The sequence below is a fragment of the Polypterus senegalus genome, chromosome 4 (assembly GCF_016835505.1).
Source record: "Polypterus senegalus isolate Bchr_013 chromosome 4, ASM1683550v1, whole genome shotgun sequence".
In the NCBI taxonomy this organism is placed as follows: domain Eukaryota; kingdom Metazoa; phylum Chordata; class Cladistia; order Polypteriformes; family Polypteridae; genus Polypterus; species Polypterus senegalus.
In genome coordinates, this window is record NC_053157.1 from 148,527,273 (window position 1) to 148,537,830 (window position 10,558).

The 10,558-nt window shown below is 36.4% G+C and overlaps 1 protein-coding gene across 2 annotated transcripts in view; it reads right to left on the bottom strand.

The window, feature by feature from the left end:
* Positions 1-8,669, bottom strand: part of LOC120527715 (wolframin-like) — a 32,172-nt gene extending 23,503 nt beyond the window's left edge. The window contains exons 1-2 of one of the 2 annotated variants that reach the window (XM_039751454.1): positions 8,538-8,669; positions 7,869-8,038 (exon numbers count right to left, since the gene is read on the bottom strand). The gene's annotated coding sequence lies outside the window, so the exon portion shown is untranslated. The remainder of the gene's footprint in view (positions 1-7,868; positions 8,039-8,537) is intronic. The other variant, XM_039751453.1, reaches the window with a different exon arrangement.
* Positions 8,670-10,558: the final 1,889 nt, after the last annotated feature.

Here is a 10,558-nt window from a genome sequence, read left to right on the forward strand (position 1 = left end):
ATGTCAGATAACTGAGACTCTACTGTATATATATAAGATTACAACATATCTTCCTTGTCAAATTGCAAACCAATGCTAAAAATCAAACTTAAACTGAATCAAACCATATGTTAAAACAAAGCAGCCTCTGAACAAGTATGGAAGCCTTCCTCATTGGTCCTTCTTATTTCACATTTACTGAAAGAGTGAAATGTACAGTGAGACACACTAAAAAAATGTCAGAACCTTCTCTGATTCAGCACATAGTATGGTAAGCACAATAAATAATGTTTATCATATTAAGCAGTTGTCGGTGTTAGTGAGCGCTTACTGCTTTATAAACATTGTTAGTGTTGCAAGTAGCTGAACTTCCTACTCTGCTTAATGGTGTATTGGTAGGCTGGGAGTATAAAGAGTGGTATATTGTTCTGACTTTTAGTTTTTGTAAAAAAGAAAATGGTTTGAGCTCTTATAGTTTTCTCTGTCTTTGTCATTATCGGAGCAACAACAGGGCCATACTTTTCCAACTGTAATCATCCAGGAACCTGTGAGTGCTTATCATGTAGTTTTTCTACTTATTTTTTTTGTATGGAGTATTATGAATCAACATTTCCATATTCTAGTGATTTAATGGAATGCAGTAAAAAAAACTATGTATTCTTTTCCATGTCCTGATGTCACTGTTGTATTAAATATATTTTATTAGCAAACTAAGGCATCCAATGTAGACTATGTGGAAACCTTCAGCAGTGGAGAACCCCAAAAAATTTGCTTCTGGACTTTCTCAAATTATGTGTTGAGTCAATATACTGTAGGTATCTGTGTTTTGTGTAGTGTGACCAAAATACTATATATACAAATAATCTGAAATGTGCACTTTAATCACATCTGAATTGTTTGATTTGTAATTTTAAAACAGTAGAGTAACAGAGGAAAAAAATCAAAGAAAAATGTGTCATTGTCCTAAACATTATGGAGGACACTACTGTATATGTGATGTTTGATATCTCTAGGTCAGGAGTTCTCAACCTTTTCTCGACATACCCCATCAAGGAATTGAATGTTTCAAAATACCCGAATATGTTTAATCTTAAATTGTTAAGTATTGATTATTACCCTGATTATGCACAAACAAGTAAAAGTGTTGTTTCTTAAATCCCACATACCTAATATTGTTGTGCAGGATTTTAGCAAGTGATTACTGATAGATTTGTATTGGTGTGGGTATACTGTATGTTTTGCTAGTTTTTCTTATGGAAAACAAATGCTTTTTTAATAACTTATTTTTTTATGCAAGAACAGTAGTGTACAATAACTCCAAGTCAATGTGCAGGCTGAGTCTGCTTCTTGGCTACATCTTTAGGTTCACTCTGTTCTTGTGAAGAAGCCTGAATGTTGACAGTTCTATCCGAAACAAAACCTTTCCATTGCTGAATAATATCAGTAAACACTAAAATATGATGTTAGAAAAATCATGTTTATTTTATTATTAACATTCGTATCTGTTCCTCATTGTATATTATTCTGCAATAGTCTGCCAATTTTCCACAAATTATATAAAAATATAAACATTAGCAAACATTGACCAAAACTAAAAATATTGTAATGGTGGTGGATTGGACCTGAGAGAGGGGGAGAGAGACACGCACAATGTTCAAATTACTCATTGGGGAGTGGAGGGGAGGGCATGAAAAAGACAGCACTCATTTGTAAGGTTGATTTTTTTTGCAAAAATCGCTCGGCTTTGACATGTGGTTTCTGGGGTAGTTGATAAAAGATAGGGAGCGAGAAGGTGGAATCACCTCAGACCCCAGGTATATAAAGGGAGACTTTGAATTAGCTTGCATGCTAGACAATGAAGGGGAGAACAGGGTGGGATGGCTGTGACAACAGTGAAGTCTTGTGAGACAAAGCAAAGTGGAGCAGTTGAACTGAAGCAAAACCAAGCACTGAAAAGCAAGATTAGCCACTGTGTTTTAGGCTCACTTTCTACTACTTTATGTGAGTGGGTGTGTGTGTGTGTTTCCCTCACGTATAAGAGCTGCTTGTCCCATCACACAGCTTGCTCAATGTTGCCATGTCTACAATTTTCTTGACCAATTGGGCTATTTTTGATTATAACCTGTGAGAAAAAATAGGCTTTTGCGGGATGCATTCTTTGGGGCTACTTTTTAAAAGGCAACTCAGCATTTTAGGTTATTTCTCAACAAAAGAAATTTTTTACCATGTTTTTCATCCTTGTAGCACCGTTACCCTGCTATTTGCACTTGCATATGTTCCTTACCATTATAAAATCTCTAAGGGGGAAATGCTGTTATGTGATGGCATACACCCCCCATCTCAGGATTTGATGCTATGTACGTATTCCTGGCACTACCTCCGGTGTGTCATTTTGTCTTCCCTTAGACAATGGGCTATTTTTTTGGGAAAAATGCACTATTTTTGAGCTGTTGTTGGGGTATACATTTTTTAGGAACCAGCCAACCCTGATCTTGCTAACCCGCAGATCTAGTCAATAAATATATTAATATTAGGACTAATTTAAACCAACAAGTGAACATTTTAAGTTATACTTATTTAAAATAAAACTTGACAGCCATGAGTCAACCGTTTCTCAATTTGCAAATTAACTGAAAAATAAATTAGCATACAATAAAGGAATACTCCACCCAACAGAGTCAAGCTGCTTGTCATAGTTCAGTTCATTGCGCTCACCTACGGTAAATATTATTTTACTTTCCTGCAAAGAACTGTGTGTTTTCTCTCCGATCCCAGTGTAATGTAGATTAAAGATGATCATGGATCAAACTGTGTTATGTCTTCATGACGCATGTCAACAGGATGTCTAAAGAAAATATTATTTTATACGCTGGCATTAACAGCTGCAGATATGGTCATGCATGAAGAAAGCACACCTTGGTCTGTTTATAGTACTAGCATTCAAGTGCACGACATTGCATGTTTAATGAATGCTTCGGCTTTCCCTCCCCCCCAAAGTTTTTTTCTTTGCCTTTACCTTTTGAATTTCTCCATGGGATTAATAACATTTGCCTAATCTAATCTAATCTGTGTATCAATCTTACAGATATTTTCATTGCTGTCTGCACATATTTACCCCTCTGGCCAGGACTTGGGAGATTACTTACCATGAATTTGTGTACATTTGGCTATCTGTGCAAGCTTGTAACATTGGATCATATAGATGTTAATCACTCCACAAAACTGTTCCTCAAATGACACCATGTTTTCTTGTGTTGTGCACAGGACTGCACGGTTGCTGGTATGAGAGTCCACATGCCAGAACTGCTGACAAAATCTACATCACGCCACCCAAGCTAACCCTCGCAGAGAATCTGTCACGCCAAGTATAAACTGGCCTTTACACATTGATTTTCTTTTGGTGAGAAAATCATTCAGCATACTTCATGAACTAGGAGATTTGTCAACTACTTTTGAGCTCTTGAAAACTGATTTTCAAATTATTGATTAAAAAAAACTAACATTAAAGGGTTGATTAAAATTGCTATACCGATCTAATCTAATAGCTCTACTGTTTACTTACCTGGTCTATTTTTCTACTTTTCTGAATTCAGAAACACACAGTGCAAGATTTATATAAGAAATTTAGAAATGTCTGTATATTTCATAGCTTTAAATGCTCAAGTCTCTTATGTCACTTCCCTATTAATTTACTCCTTTAATTTATAATAATAATAAGGCTAAAGCTGCCTTTGTGTCATATCAACTAATACTTATTAGTTTATGAAAAAACCATAAATAATCAGGACACCTGTAAAAGTGTAATGAAAATGATGATGAAAATTATAAAACACTATATATAATAAATGCTTATTTATGCCACTATAACATGTATAAATACTTCCTACATTCCAATAAAAATGTAGCAAGCCAAACTTTGTAATCTCGAAAGCACAAGTTTGCTGAGATGACAACCCATGCCTGAACTTGACAGTACTGTTAAAATAGCAGGCAGAGTACAAAAATACCAGGAAATTTCACAAAAAATAAATTATATTTTTAAAGAAATATTGCAAAGTTTTAAATATTAGTTTATACCACTTTAGAAGAGACCTAGTTATCCAGCAGCGGCAAACTCTTCAAGTGTGATTCCAGGGAAATAAAACACTTGAAACCTACTGAGAAGTCACAACTAGCATGAAAGCGCCCAGTTTCTGCCATTTACGCACTTTCACATCTGCATATCTAATGTACAAACAAAATCATTAAGTCTATAATAGATTATCCTAAAAACATGAGAAAGAGTCTGCAGGGAATGATTGGAGAACAAGAAGCAATTAACCAAAGTAAAATACACAAACACATACAGTAAAAGGTCACATTTGAGAGCTTTCTAATACACTGTGTAAGGAACTCACCCTGAACAACATAATTATGGTCCTCTTGCTTAGGCTAACAAGAATGCAGTGCAGCTTAGGAGCTTGAGGAGAATGAAATATGGAGAATTTATTCAGCAGTTACACCTAGCGTCCTATCAGGAAATCCTCTTATAATGTATAATCTTATCACGCAGTCATCATATGCTACTAGATTTTACTGAGAAAGCATATAGGTCACATTTTAAAATGATCTAACATTTAAATCCATTCTCTAGTAAAACTTCATTAAACAAATAAAAAGTTAATAAGGATGTCACCTAAAAATTCATAATAAAACTTACACAAACTCCATTGATTAAATGTAGGGCCTCAGGTAGAAACTAGCCTTAGATATGGCACAAATCCATCACAGAACCCACTCAAATACATCCCACACTTCCATTTACTTACTGAATTCTAGGAAGCTGATTCTAACAGCATCCAATTTAAAGCAGGAAACAACACTAGGCAGCATGCAGGTCCATCACTGGACAAATTTCTACATTCACACAAACTGGACCTATTAGGAGTACTCAAAATGCCTAACTGCATTTTAAGTTTAACATAATTTCAGTTTCCTTGGGTTATTGTGACTGTCTGTCTTATGTTAAACACTGCAACAGCCAATATAATTTAGTTAAAATAGCTACTGGAAAATTGAATTTCCCAAAAACCGAGTGTCTGATTCAAACAGTTCTTTTCTTTTCTTTTTTGTTTAAGATACCCTAAGTTAATTATTTTCAATCAAATCTGCAATAGAAGACTTGATGGCACCCATCCTTTGCTTGGTAATTTACCCTCTGTTCAAACTTGAGACCCTGGATATTTGGCCTCAGCATTTGAAATTATATATTATATATTATATATTATCTTCAGGACAGAAATGTGGGCACATTCATATGTCTAAAGGAGTATTTGAGCATACACACTTGGGCTTCTGTCTGTACTGGCACAATGATGTCATTAACAAATTTCCAGTACATATTGTTGTTATGATATCAGAAAGTTCAGACAACCAACACCTGTCATTGGTTTAGCAAAAAAGTATACTGTAAATAGTAATCAAGAACTAGTAAACTAAATGACTTAATGTGTATTTATTGCATATTACATTAGTGATTCTTACTATATATTTATAATGATACTCATATAAATCTGACTCATTCATTTACTCATCAACAAAAACACTATTTCCCATTTAGTTAAAAAGCTTGAAATTTGGCAGGACTATAAATCTATGGTAGCAGGTATATGCCAAGAATGGATATTTTAAAAATTTTAGGGGTAAAAACCATCTGCTACAATAGAAAAACTAAATAAACCAAAATCTACAAAACTCTTTGACTGATCTGACCGAAATGTGATGACTTTATAAAAATAACATGTATTATTATTATTAAAAAAAGAAAATTACCCAACCGGGTGGCACAGTGGCACAGTGGTAGCGCCGCTGCCTCACAGTAAGGAGACCTGGGTTTGCTTCCCAGGTGCTCCCTGCGTGGAGTTTGCATGTTCTCCCCGTGTCTGCATGGGTTTCCTTCCACAGTCCAAAGACATGCAGGTTAGGTGCACTGGCAATCCTAAATTGTCCCAGGTGTGTGTGTGTGCCCTGCAGTGGGCTGGTGCCCTGCCCGTGGTTTGTTTCCTGCCTTGTGCCCTGTGTTGGATGGGATTGGCTCCAGCGGACCCCCGTGACCCTGTAGTTAGGATATAGCGGCTTGGAAAATGACTGACTGACTGAATTATCCAACCTGTTATTTTTATTTATTTATTGTTCATAATAGTGTAGTGAATAGGTTATATACTAACATGCTGCATCTTTTTTTTGACTGATCACTCAGAAAGTACCTCGCCAAAAAATGGGGCTTTCTACTTTAGGAAAACGAAGGCCGCCAGCAGAACCGCAGTAGAAAGGTGAAAGTTTGTTGAAGCACAAAGAAGACGTGGTTAGCAAACACTCTATAAAGCTTGAGAGTGTGCCAGGCAGTGTGGCTGTGAGCATAGGTGCTGTTTCGAAAGAAGTAAAAGGAGAGTGAGAAAGAAGCAGAAGATGAAATGGTGTCCTTGGGTACATGCATTACTCCATATTATGTTGGCTTCATCTTACTCCTTGAAGTGTGATTGAAAAATACATAAAGATTCAAGGAGTGAAGGGAGAAAGGTTTGTCCCCCTTTGGATTTAAAGTTGCCTTCAAAGACGGAAAGTATAAAAGCGAACAGGAGGTGAGCAAGATGCCTCAAAAATAATGACAGAGTCTGAGAAGCAGGCTTTACAGGAACAACTCACAGTCAAGTGAGGTTCAGGCACACAAAGATACAGAGGAAAGGTACACGTGGGCAAGAAATATTACATTTTCTTAGATGAGTCATTTTACCAGTTATATACTGTACAAAAACAATAATGTTCATGCAGGTACTTCTCTGGACATGTCAGAATGTCTGCTCAGGTTCTGATCACCCTTTCTCTGGGCAACATTTGGTACAGGAGTTGTGTTGCTGTGTCAGTTACACTTGGGAATGAGCACAACATTTTCAGCATTTCAGACAGGATGTTTTACATTTTCTCCCATTTGATTATCTTGTTATTAATTATTGCAGCCTCAAAAGATTAATCATTTACATTAAAGATGCAATTTTGCAGGCTAATTTCAGGGCATTTGTTGCCACTTTAACTGTGGTGGATTTCATAAAATCATTCTTACTTGAACTGGGAAATCCTGAGCACATTCCAGAAAGAAGGATTAATGAATTACCCACACCAATGGCCTAAAAGATGATGTAATTCTGGCCTAATCTGTTTCAGAAACTCCTCCTTGTATTTGGTTTTCAAGCAAGTTGGTGTGCTGAAGTTATGCGCAAAACAGAAAGAAAGAAATACTGATTGCTGACTCATAGCTGAGGTATTATAATTTCTGAGAACATAAAATGGGCCTTAGTGTTGCTCCATGGCCAGATATGAGAAACTTTAATATAAATGACATTTGATGGCTGTGCTTGTAATTCTTCAGAAGAGGTCATAAATGAGCCAGACTACTAAAGGTTTTCAGACATTGGCCCCCAAATGATAAAAAATAAGATGAAAATGACACTTTTACTCTTACACAGATTATTTTAGTTAGCAGCACTGAGTTCACAGCAAAAACCCAAATAAACACAAACTTTACTGACCTCACATTCTTAAGACCTTGCATTCTTTAATGTTTAATGTTAACTTTAAACACAAGCTGCTCAGAACAAAATGTCAGTTATTGAAAAAGTGAAGTGAAAACTGATATTTGTAAATCACTGGTGTTTTATTCAGTGCATAACAACTTATACGATGGGTTACATCACAAAGTAACTTCCATGTAAAACCACAACCTATTAGTACATTTTTTTTTAATTTTGATACCTCTTTCATCAAATTAGACAGGGCCTATCTGTATTTTCAATGCAGAAAGCAAATGTGAACGGGGAACAAGTCAATCTTAATGCAAAAATATCAGCTCTTACACTCTCAATTCATTCTTCATTTTAACCTTGAATTGCCCTCGTGCGTGTGTATGAGACTATCACTGGGCGTGCCCGGTCCTGCACTGGCCTCCAGTCCTGGAAAGGTTCCTTTCTCGTGACAGTTGCTGCAGGTTGAAAGGGCGGAATATTTTAAGCCCGTGCCTTGCTGACTGTCAAAACAATAAATCAGGGATTAAATTGGAATCTGCGACCTTGTGGTTTCTCCAAGTGGCTACTCAAATGTATGCAAAATCAGAAATGCTTTCGACTTAATCACATTGCGAATGAGTTATGCTGGGTGGCTGTCAGTAGTACTGCGGTAAGAGTTCATACGTCGTCGTTATTTAAAACGACAGTCGAAAAAGTAAACGTCCCGAAGTGCACAGGGCACGTGACAATAACACAAAGCCCAACCCAAGAGAGCACAGCTGCATTTGACAGACCCACCTTGTGCTTATAACAGAACCATGTCGAGTACAATAAGTTAGTACAAAGCCCAAAATAAAACTCTTCTCAAAAAATATCTTAAGAAATCTAACCAACCAACCAAAGTAATCTAACTTTGCTCTAGTTAAACGTGACACCACCCCAAAATACTGGGCGCTTCACAATAAACCTAAATTTAGAGATCAGTCTCTCCACCGCATTACATTAAACTGTCACACTAACCTTGCTCCACCACAGACAGTGGAAATCTTTAAAAATGACGATTTTAATATCCAATTTCTCAATCAAGCCCCAATTTCGAGTCATAAGCTCCGCATTACAAAACTGCAGACACATAGAGCGAAGAAGAGGGGAAAAAAAGAAAAAAAAAAAGCGATGGTCAATTAACATATCTCCGCCCCTCACGATTTTCCATTGGCTAATATATAGCTAGGGTAAGCAGTGCTGTATTTTGAAAGGGCAAAGCAGCCGTCTCTTAAAAATAACAAGAAGGAAAGCTACTTCGTGATTGGTCATTTTTACGGAGGTGGGTTCTCTCAATTCTACAGCAACGTGAAGCATTTTCTGAGCAATACAACAAGTCGTGCTAATAGACTTCCGAAAAGTCGCTTATTGTTTTTACAATGGGCAGGAGTTGGTGTTAAAATAGTTGAAAGATGAAAGGAATCATGTGAAACGACTGTATAATTTTAACGGGTTTTCTGTATTTAATTTAAAATCAGACAATTTAAAAATGTATTTAGTGTAGTAAAATAGCAGATAATATATAAATCAGTTCATCGTATTTCTTGTGTACTAAAAAGGAGTATCGATTTTTCTCATCGATTAGTGTTGCTTCCTCCTAGCTCCGGAAACACAGACGTGATTTACAAAATTAAAACGGTTTACTTTTTTAACAGTTGGAGTTCAGGCGACTGAAGTAGTTCGAGGTTTCAAAGTCAGAGATATTTGTAATACAGGGTCTCAGCAGGCACCCCAATGAACACATCTGTGCCGTGCACCCAGGACACACCCTGCCAAAACGATATACAGACACCTTGTATCATTAGGAAAATGCATGAAACTGTACTGCGGTATAAACTGGAACTGCTAGTTACGTTTTAGTATATCTAATACGTTAAGGACTAAGAACTTGGCATAAAAGGTCAGCGGTAGGTAGTGTGGTGCAGTGGTTAAGACTTTTGAGTTGAGACCCTGAGGTTGTGGGTTCAAGTCTTGACACTGAGCTTATATTTTCAAGTGCAGGCCTATAGGAAGCAAGTAACCACACAGTAAGACGGGTAAAGGTTTGGCACCAAACCCAGAAGGGATGGCAAGAACTATGCATCTTGCTTGTTTTATAAACCACTCTGTCATGGTGTGCTCTATCTTTATTTTTTATTTATATATTTGTATAACGCTGAGCAAATCTCTAACATTGTCTAATAAAACAGAATGTCTGGTGTTTTACAAAAAAAAACCTCAAGCCTGAACACTGGATTGGCTCTCATGCCTCTTCTTGAGGCATCCCACCCATTAAACGAACAGTATATTCAATGCAGTTCTATGAGGGAATGATTAGCTGGACCAGCTTTACTATTGGTGTGATTTTAACAAATAAGCAAGTGTAGTGGATGGTAATAATCACAAATACTGGGGTGCATTGAGGAGAAGTTTAAAAATGGTCAAGATAAACTTTGACATAACATCTGTGTTAAGCTAAGTAGCTAAGGCTATAGTTAGCAAGCAGTGCAACACCAAAACAGATTTTCAGAGTGCAGAGTTCAAGCCATCACATAGAAATTTCAATAAAATGGGCAATTTGAAGACAGAAAACACAATGGAAGACTTAAAAGGCATGGGGCTTGCATTTGATGAGCAATATTTAAAAATCACAGTTTTAAAAAACAGAAGAAAATCTTGAGATGGGCTTGGTTAGAATCTGATAGAATAATATGGTACATTACTCAATTACACACTTTAACCATGTGAACGAGTCTTTTAAAATTATTTTGCAGTGCATGTTTCAATAAAGTAACCAACCATTTTTGTGGATAGGCAACAAGGAGAAGAGATTGTATTTCGGCATTTCAGTAAGCAGTATATGAAATTGATGGATTAATGACTGCTTAGAAATATTAAAAAAAAATCTTCAGGATAATCATTCATTGGAAAAACATTTGTGTTTTACCATTATAACAACCTCAGACACCTTGAAAATACAATTTAGATCTACTTGAAGTAGAAAGTAAGCAGATGGAACA